Here is a 9,446-nt window from a genome sequence, read left to right as displayed (position 1 = left end):
TGTAGATGCTGGTTTACGAAAAACGTACAAAGTGCTGGAGTAACTCAACAGGTCAGACAGCAATTCTGGAAAACATGGAAAGGTGACGTTTCAGGTCTGATCTCTTCGTGAACTTGAAACCTCACCTATTCATGTTCTCTATAGAATCTCCCTGACCCGTTGAGCTCCTCCAGCACTTTGAGTCTTTCAATGTTCATACCGTTGGATTGTAAGGTACCTGGATGGAATATGATCTGCTGTTCCTCCAGTTTGCAAACAAAAAAATATATATTTGCTTCTTTTATGCAGTGAGCATCATATTGGAACGCAAGGCTTGAAGCTTTGGCTTTTTTACCTGACATCCAGGTAATGCATTGCGGAAATGTGACGCAGATTTTATCACCATCCGGGTCAATTCATGATAATCCCGGGATCCTTTGTTTAATTTATCACCAAAATTTATAAATATTCCATCCAAGTTATATTTTTTCACAAGTTTTACTGTGTCAATCATCCACAATTCCATCGTTGCGTTGTTTTTCAAGTGACGCGTCTCAATCTCTGCTGAAGAAAGGTAAAGAAAAGACAGAGTTTAGACAGCTCTAAGGTCAGAATGGGCATGTTACAAGGCACAATTGCAGGACAGAACTGACATCAACAACAAGGAAGGAGGATTTAGATGGAGTTTGCTCCTCAGCGTTGCTTTATAGGGTATGATGGGAGGCTGTGGTGGAGGCAGAGAGGATAGAGGGTTTAAGATGCTTTTAGATGGCCACATGGATGTGTAGGGAATGCAGGGAGATGGGTCACGTGCAGCCAGAGGAGATTAGTTTAACTTGGCATCATGTTCCTCCCAGACATTGTGGGCCAAAGGGCCTGTTCCTGTGCTGTACTGTCCAGCATTCTGTGTAAGCAGTTTCTAGACCATCCCAGAATGCTGCATCGATAAATTGTGTGCCTCTTACTCAGAGAACATAGAAGGACATAGAACAGTACAGTACAGGATGTTTGTGCCGAACACAATGCAAGTTGAACTGATCTCATCTGCGTGCATTTGATACATATCCCTCTATTCCCTGCAAATCTTATCTAAAATCCTCTAAAGCGCCACTATTGTACCTGCCTCCACCACCACTTCTGGCAATGCGTTCCAGGCTCTCGCCACTCCCTATATAAAAACAAGTGCCGAACATCTTCATTAAACCTTCCCCTCACTTTATAGCTGTGACTTTAATCTACATATAGTTTGGGCCAAGCATATTGGTAATAATGCTGAGGATGAGGATTTCCTGGAATGTATACAGGATGGGTTTTTAAACCAATATGTAGAGGAACCGACTGGAGGGCAGGCCATCCTAGACTGGGTATTGTGTAATGAGGAAGGATTAGTTAGCGATCTTGTTGTGCAAGGCCCCTTGTGCAACAGTGACCATAATATGGTGGAATTCTGCATTAGGATGGAGAGTGACACGGTTAAGACTAGGGTCCTGAAATCGAATAAAGGACACTTGATGGTATGAGATGGGAATTGGCTAGGATAGGCTGGCAAAATTATTTGTCAGCAACCTCCCCCTTGACTTGCCTGCCTTGTGTGACACTGCCAGGACCACAACTCCAGATGGTTTAGCTTTCAAAATCTGAGGCATACGCAAGATATGGCCACCATGTCTCGACCATCACTAAGTGGTGACCCTCAGATAAACCCGGTGTATACTAGAGCAGACACTACAACATGGTGTGGAGCAGTGATTCTGTTCAGAGATGTTTTCTTAGGTTTGCAGCCAGCAGTTTGACTGTAATGTTTACAGCCAACCAGGAAGGAGGAGTTCCCTTCAGCCAGGGAAATAAATTAGTTTAGATGGAGAATGGCACAAGCCAAGAGTGAGAAAACGTTTACTTGGATCAGAGGGTGTTAGCTATAGACAATAGACAATAGACAATATGTGCAGGAGTAGGCCATTCGCCCTTCGAGCCACCTCCATTCAATGTGACCATGGCTGCTCTTCCACAATAAGTACCCTGTTCCTGCCTTCTCCCCATATCCGCTATCTTTAATTGACCTATCTAGATTGGACAAAGTTGGATTCTTTGCCCTGGAGTTTCAAAGAATGGAGATGGAATTGGAATGGCACAAACCAGTAGTGAGAGAAAAATACATTTTTACACAGAGGGTGATGAGTGCCTGGAACACGCTGCTAGGGGGGTGGTAGAAGCAGATACGTTAGTGGTGTTTAGGAGGCTTTTGGATAGGCACATGGATATGGGGGGAATGGAAGGATATGGATCACATGCAGGAAGTGGAGATTGGTTTAACCTGCCATCATGGTCGGTCCAGATATTGTGGGCTGAAGGGCCTGTTCCTTATAATGCAGTATAATGTGGATAAATGTGAGGTTATCCACTTTGGTGGCAAAAACAGGAAAGCTGACTATTATCTAAATGGTGGCCGGTTAGGAAAAGGGGAGATGCAACGAGACCTGGGTGTCATGGTACACCAGTCATTGAAAGTAGGCATGCAGGTGCAGCAGGCAGTAAAGAAAGCGAATGGTATGTTGGCATTCATAGCAAAAGGATTTGAGAATAGGAGCAGGGAGGTTCTGCTGCAGTGTACAGGGTCTTGGTGAGACCACACCTGGAGTATTGCGTACAGTTTTGGTCTCCTAATCTGAGGAAGGACATCAGTGCCATAGAGGGAGTGCAGAGAAGATTCACCAGACTGATTCCTGGGATGTCAGTACTTTCTTATGAAGAAAGACTGGAGAGATTTGGATTGTACTCGCTAGAATTTAGGAGATTGAGGGGGGATCTTATAGAAACTTACAAAATTCTTAAGGGATTGGACAGGCTAGATGCAGGAAGATTGTTCCCAGTGTTGGGGAAGTCCAGGACAAGGGGTCACAGCTTAAGGATAGAGGGGAAATCCTTTAGAATCGAGATGAGAAAAACATTTTTCACGCAGAGAGTGGTGAATCTCTGGAACTCTCTGCCACAGAAGGTAGTTGAGGCCAGTTCATTGGCTATATTTAAGATGGAGTTAGATGTGGCCCTTGTGGCTAGAGGGATCAGCGGGTATGGAGAGAAGGCAGGTACAGGATACTGAGTTGGATGATCAGCCATGATCAAATTGAATGGCGGTGCAGGCTCGATTGGCCGAATGGCCTACCCCTGCACCTATTTTCTATGTCTATGTTTCTATGTTTCCTGTGCTGCCGTCTGTGTACTATGGTTGGTTGAACTTCTGTTAAATTGTGGAAAAGAACAAAGAGCGATGAAAACTAAAATTATGCAATAATTATGTGAGAGAGATAATTTAGCTGAGAAGGTGTCAGAGGATCGGCCTCCACTGAAGGAGACCCCCCAGGAGGACATTCACACTTGACTTTGTGTGATAGCACATTGAGCATGGCAGAGAACAGCACAGGAATAGACCATATGACAAACAACGTCTGTGCGGAGTTTGATGCCAATACAAACATAGAAACATAGAAAATAGGTGCAGGAGTAGGCCATTCGGCCCTTCGAGCTTGCACCGCCATTCAATATGATCATGGCTGATCATCCAACTCAGTATCCTGTACCTGCCTTCTCCTCATACTAACTGGTCTGTAATTCCCTGTTTTCTCTCTCCCTCCCTTTTTAAAAAGTGGGGTTTTATTAGCTACCCTCCAATCCTCAGGAACTACTCCAGAAACTAAAGAGCCCCACTATTTCTGGGGCTACTTCCTTATGTACTCTGGGATGCAGCCTTTCTGGCCCTGGGGATTTATCGGCCTTTAATCCATTCAATTTTCCTAACACCACTTCCCGACTAACCTGGATTTCACTCAGTTCCTCCATCTCATTTGACCCCCGGTCCCCTGCTATTTCCGGCAGATTATTTATGTATTCCTTAGTGAAGACAGAACCAAAGTAGTTATTCAATTGGTCTGCCATGTCTTTGTTCCCCATGATCAATTCACCTGTTTCTGTCTGCAAGGGACCTCCATTTGTTTTAACTAATCTTTTTCTCTTCACATATCTATAAAAACTTTTGCAGTCAGTTTTTATGTTCCCTGCCAGTTTTCTTTCATAATATATTTTCCCTTTCCTAATTAAGCCCTTTGTCCTCTGCTGGACTGAATTTCTCCCAGTCCTCAGGTAGGCTGTTTTTTTCTGGCTAATTTGTATGCTTCATCTTTTGTTTTAATGCTATCCCTGATTTCCCTTGTTATCCACGGATGCATAACCTTCCTTAATTTATTATTCTGCCAAACTGGGATGAACAATTGTTGTAGTTCATCCATGCAGTCTTTAAATGCCTCCCTTTGCATATCCACCGTCAACCCTTTAAGAATCAATTGCCAGTCTATCTTGGCCAATTCACGTCTCATACCCTCAAAGTTACCTTTCTTTAAGTTCAGAACCCTTGTTTCTGAATTAACTATGTCTTCTTTAAGCTCAGATCCCTTGTTTCTGAATTAACTATTAACAAACTTTTATCTGTCTGCACATAATCCATATCCATCCATTCCCTGAATATCCATGTACCTATCCGAAAACCCATGACATCAGGCCCACAACCAACTCCCTGAAATGGCTGAACAAGCCATTTGGATCAGGGGTATTTATACGACCAAGAATTGGTGTTGTCCACAACCGGTGAAGGAATGAAACCTGGAGAAGCAAAGAACTGCAGGTGCTGGTTTACCAAAAAAAAGTGATGGAGTAACTCAATAGGCCAAGCAGCATGGCTGAAGTACATGGATAAGTGATGCTTTGGGTTGTGACCTTTCTTCAGACTGATTGTGGTGGGTGAAAGCTGGACCAGAGGATGGGCAGGACAAACACTAGTGAGTAGATGTGGGTGAGATGGGTTGTGATCGGCAGATGGCCGAACAAAGGGCAGAGATGAAAAAACAAAAAATGTTAGATCAAAAAATGTGAAGTCAAAGCAAGTAATATAGGTGGGAGGGTTGGGGGAAGAGAGAAATGGATGTGCAATCAGGTGGGACATGGGGAAAAGAGAGGGGAGAGACTGGAGGGGAGAAAGTGGGGGAGGCTTGTGAATTTGTGTGTGGTTTTACTCTTGAAATGGAGGAAGCCAAGGCTAGAAAGGTCAGCATGGGAATGGGAAGACAAGTGAAATTAGTTAGCAACTGGGAGATCCAGTAGGCTTTGGCGGACTGAGCGCAAGTGTTTGGCAAAATGGTCACCGAGTCCATGCTCGTAGAGCAGATGGTCGTACAGTAGATGGAATAAAACGTGCTGAGATGCCGACTAAACTCAGCTCTACACCGGTCTGAATTAACCCTTGGATCTTTGTTGGTTTTCACTCAATCATATGTGGTAAAATGAGTTACCTGTCAAGACAAGTCTAATGTTATATGAATGGGCGATACAGTAGAACTCATCTTCCACAGCACCAGTTACCACAATCGTTGTAATTTTCGGCCAGTGATATTGCGCCCATTTTTTTTCAAGGTGAAATGCAAAGACCTGGAATAAAATTAGAATTGCCATATGAATTAAGAAATAACAATTTCCTGCAATTATACAGAATTATCTGCTCTCAGACCCTGAAGAAAATTAAGCAGTGTTGGTGGACAGATTTAGCCTGCAGATGATGTTGGTGGTACTTTTTGTTGCAATCCTGAATGGTAGAGCTGCTGCCTCACAGCACTAGAGTCTTGGGTTCGATCCTGACCTTGCATGCTGTCATAGAAACATAGAAAATAGGTACAGGAGTAGGCCATTCGGCCCTTCGAGCCAGCACCGCCTTTCAATATAATCATGGCTGATCATCCAAAATCAGTACCCCATTCTGACATTTTCCCCCATATCCCTTGATTCCTTTAGCCCGATGAGCTAAATCAGCATATACAAAAGTATCTTAAATGCCACTATCACCTCTACTTCAACCACCAGGCACCCACCACTTTCTGCATGAAAAACATGTCCCGCACATCTCCTTTAAACGTTGCCTCTCGCACCCCAAAGCTATGCCCAACTCTATCTTCTCTATGTATATCTTTGTTGGGTACGTTGAGCAATTCCTGTTCCCAGCACACACTGCCCCTATCTCTGAACTCTATCTCTGCTACATTGACGACTGCATCAAGGCTTCCTCCTGCACCCATGCAGAACTCACAGACTTCATCACATTTACTACTAATTGCATCCTGCACTCAAATTCACTTGGAGCATCTCTGATATCTCCCTTTTGTTTCTTGATCTCACAGTCTCCATCACAGAAGATAGACTATCGATTGACATAGAAACATAGAAAGTATGTGCAGGAATAGGCTAATCAGCCCTTCGAGCCAGCACCTCCTTTCAATATAATCATGGCTGATCATCCTAAATCAGTACCCCGTTCCTGCTTTCTCCCCAGGTACTTTTCCCTGCAATCGCAGGAGATGCAACACCTGTCCCTATACTTTATCCCTCGACTCCGTCCAAGGACCCGACAGTCTTTTCAGGTGAGGCAGAGGTTCACTTGCACCTCCTCCAACCTCATCTGCTGTGCCCAGTGTTCCTGGTGTGGATTCCTATAAATCGGTGAGACCAAGCGCAGACTCGGCTATTGTTTCACTGAACACCTCCGCACAGTCCGCCTAAACCGACCTGATCTCCTGTTGCTCAATACTTTAACTCCCTCTCCCATTCCCACATTGACCTTTCTGTCCTTGGCCTCCTCCATTGTCAAAGTGAGGACCAACGCAAATTGGAGGAACAGCACCTCATATTATGCTTCAGCGACTTACACCCCAGTGGTATGAATATTGACTTCTCTAACTTCATGTAATCCTTGCTTTGCCTCTCTCTCCATCCCTCCCCCTTCACAGTTCTCCGACCAGTCTGACTGGCCCCTGATTACATTTTAACTGTTTACTTTGTTGTTACCTTCTCCTAGCTAACAATGATCAATCCTACATTTTCCTTGATGTCCACCCCCTTTGATGTCTAATTCTCACACCTTACACTTCCTTATCTTTGTACCTCCCCCTCCCCTGACTCTCAGTTTGAAGAAGGGTCTCGACCCAAAATGTCACTCATTCCTTCTCTCCAGAGATGCTGCCTGTCCCGCTGAATTACTCCAGCATTTTGTGTTTATCTTCGGTTTAAACGGGCATCTGCAATTTCCTTCCTACACATTGTGCATTGTAACTCTGATAAGAGTGTTGTGTTGCCTAAGAGATTTGTGAATCTTTAGAATGTTTAATTGTAGAGAGTTCAGATCACTCACTAAACTAGATTAGCCAGGATCGGAACGAAATGCAGAACAGTCACTAGCAGTCAAAAGTCCACCTACATTTGCCCCCATTGCCATGTTATGTTCTGGTGTCCACACAACTAGAATATATAACAGTACAGCACAGGAACAGACCATCCACGATGTCCGTAACGAACATGACCCCAAGTTAATCTATCAGTTTCCCATCAAATCTTTCCCCTCTCAACTTGAACCTATGCCCTCTGCTTCTTTATTCCCCAACCCTGGGCGACATCCTCGTAAATCCTCGCTGCACTTTCCAGCTGAAGAGATAAAAGGCTACGCAGTGCTTTCCGCCTCATCACTCACCTCAACTTCGACGGGATGGCTTGAAGAGTAGGGTTTGAACACAGTTTGATTCTTACACTTACAAACATCCCTGTCCGTGACTATGTTTTGCATCCACAGTGTGTTTATGACCAAAGTCAGCACTGATTCCAGTCTCCATCTCATCCTCTCTGTCTGACTCTGCCAGACCTGCTGCAACCAGTGTTTTATGTATGGTAATCCACTGAGAATGAAACCTCCGATTCCTTTCTATATCTCTCTCTCTCTGCAAGTGGCAACAATGGAATAATGACGTCAAGTTCATGCAATCAAATGTAACTTTGCAGGAACAGTGATTTCCTCTCCTCTCCTGCAGCCTTGAACAACAGTCAGCACTGACTCCCCTTTCATCTGATCAATATTCAACTCAAAGACACTAATCCCCTTCCCTCACAGACTCGGACAAAGTTTGTCCCGATTTTCACCCTCCTCCACCATTTACACCTCTCCACACGAACTGAGGCAATAATAATTATCCATGACCAATAAGTATCTGATGTGGATTGGTTAAAATATACCAATCACGTTATTCCCATGATCATGTATCTGTACACTGTGGATGGCTTGATGGTAATCATGTATTGGCTTTCTGCTGACTGGTTAACATGCAACAAAAGCTTTTCACTGTACCTCGGCACACATGACAATAAACTGAACTCTAAACAGTACAAATTATATACTTTTCAAGTTAGCCAGCAAGCTTTATATCTGTGCTTTCAACTACTTACAATTTAGGTATTCAAGTGGAAATAAAGTAGCAGTGCTTTTACAGCTTACTATTACACACATATTTAAGGTTGTAGGATGGAACTGCAGTGCTGGTTTAAACCGAAGATAGATACAAAATGCTGGAGTACCTCAGCGGGACAGACAGCATTCTGGAGAGAAGGAATGGGTGACGTTCTGGATCAAGACCATTCTTTCAGACTGTAGGTTGTTCAGTACATGTTGACATCGCCCTGTCCACGTTCTCACCTGCCGGCGAGTGCCGTGGAGCCGTCAAGAGAGTACCCGCGTGGTTGAGGAGGGGTCTGCGGAGGTGGTGGGTGCTCGAGGCCGGACATGCCACGTGGGTGCCGGAAGGCAAATGAGGACGAGCCATTGAGGGGGGGGGGGGGGGGGGGTACCCCAGAACAAAAGAGGGACCATTGGAAACTAAATTGAATAACTTTGTAACTTTGACAGCGCCCTATATGTGGCAACTCTTTGCCTACTTGTACATGGAAAACAAAGAATCTCACTGTGACATGTCTTAGTTGAGTAAGGAAGGAATTGTGTTAACGTATTCAAAACATGAATCAGACATTGGAAAAAATCATGATGAATTCATTAACAAACAAAGTTATAGCCCCTTTTATATGGGGTAAATCATAGTACAGAATTTAAAATAGTACGATTAAACGAGAACTTACCAGTTTGAAGTTTGATCTTTATTTTATGAGGAGTTACGATGAGGGATTACGTGAAGACCCCGCCAGCACGCATGCGCGACATTCTTCAAAGCAGCGGTGAGGAATCACAGGAAGAAAATGTATACATATGCTTTTGAGGAGCAAAGCTTACCTGAAACACTAGCAGAATCAACGATCATATTAATACTTAAAAAAGATAAAAATATAGAAGAACCAGGTTCATATAGAGCTATTGCTTTGTTAAATACGGATCAAAAAATAATAGCGAAAACACTAGCCAGTAGACTAAGCAGGTATGTTAGTAGACTAATAAATGAGGATCAAACAGGATTTATACCTAAGAGACATTCATTCAATAACTTGAGACGTTTGCTTAACATAATGCACTCACATAAATCTCACGACCAAGAGTTAGCTATCATCTCACTGGATGCAGAAAAAGCGTTTGATCAAGTAGAATGGGATTATATGATTAA

General features: G+C 43.7%; 1 long non-coding RNA gene across 1 annotated transcript; it reads left to right on the top strand.

Moving 5' to 3' along the window:
- Window positions 1-730: 730 nt before the first annotated feature.
- On the top strand, window positions 731-5,005 carry LOC116978157. The gene is made up of 3 exons (XR_004413399.1): window positions 731-784; window positions 2,839-2,841; window positions 4,993-5,005. It is a non-coding gene; the product is annotated as an uncharacterized LOC116978157 (long non-coding RNA).
- The last annotated feature ends 4,441 nt before the right edge of the window (window positions 5,006-9,446 follow it).

The sequence above is a fragment of the Amblyraja radiata genome, chromosome 10 (genome assembly GCF_010909765.2).
Source record: "Amblyraja radiata isolate CabotCenter1 chromosome 10, sAmbRad1.1.pri, whole genome shotgun sequence".
NCBI classification, from domain to species: Eukaryota; Metazoa; Chordata; class Chondrichthyes; order Rajiformes; family Rajidae; genus Amblyraja; species Amblyraja radiata.
The sequence above is the reverse complement of the archived record's forward strand: the minus strand, read 5'-3'. Positions and strand labels throughout refer to the sequence as shown.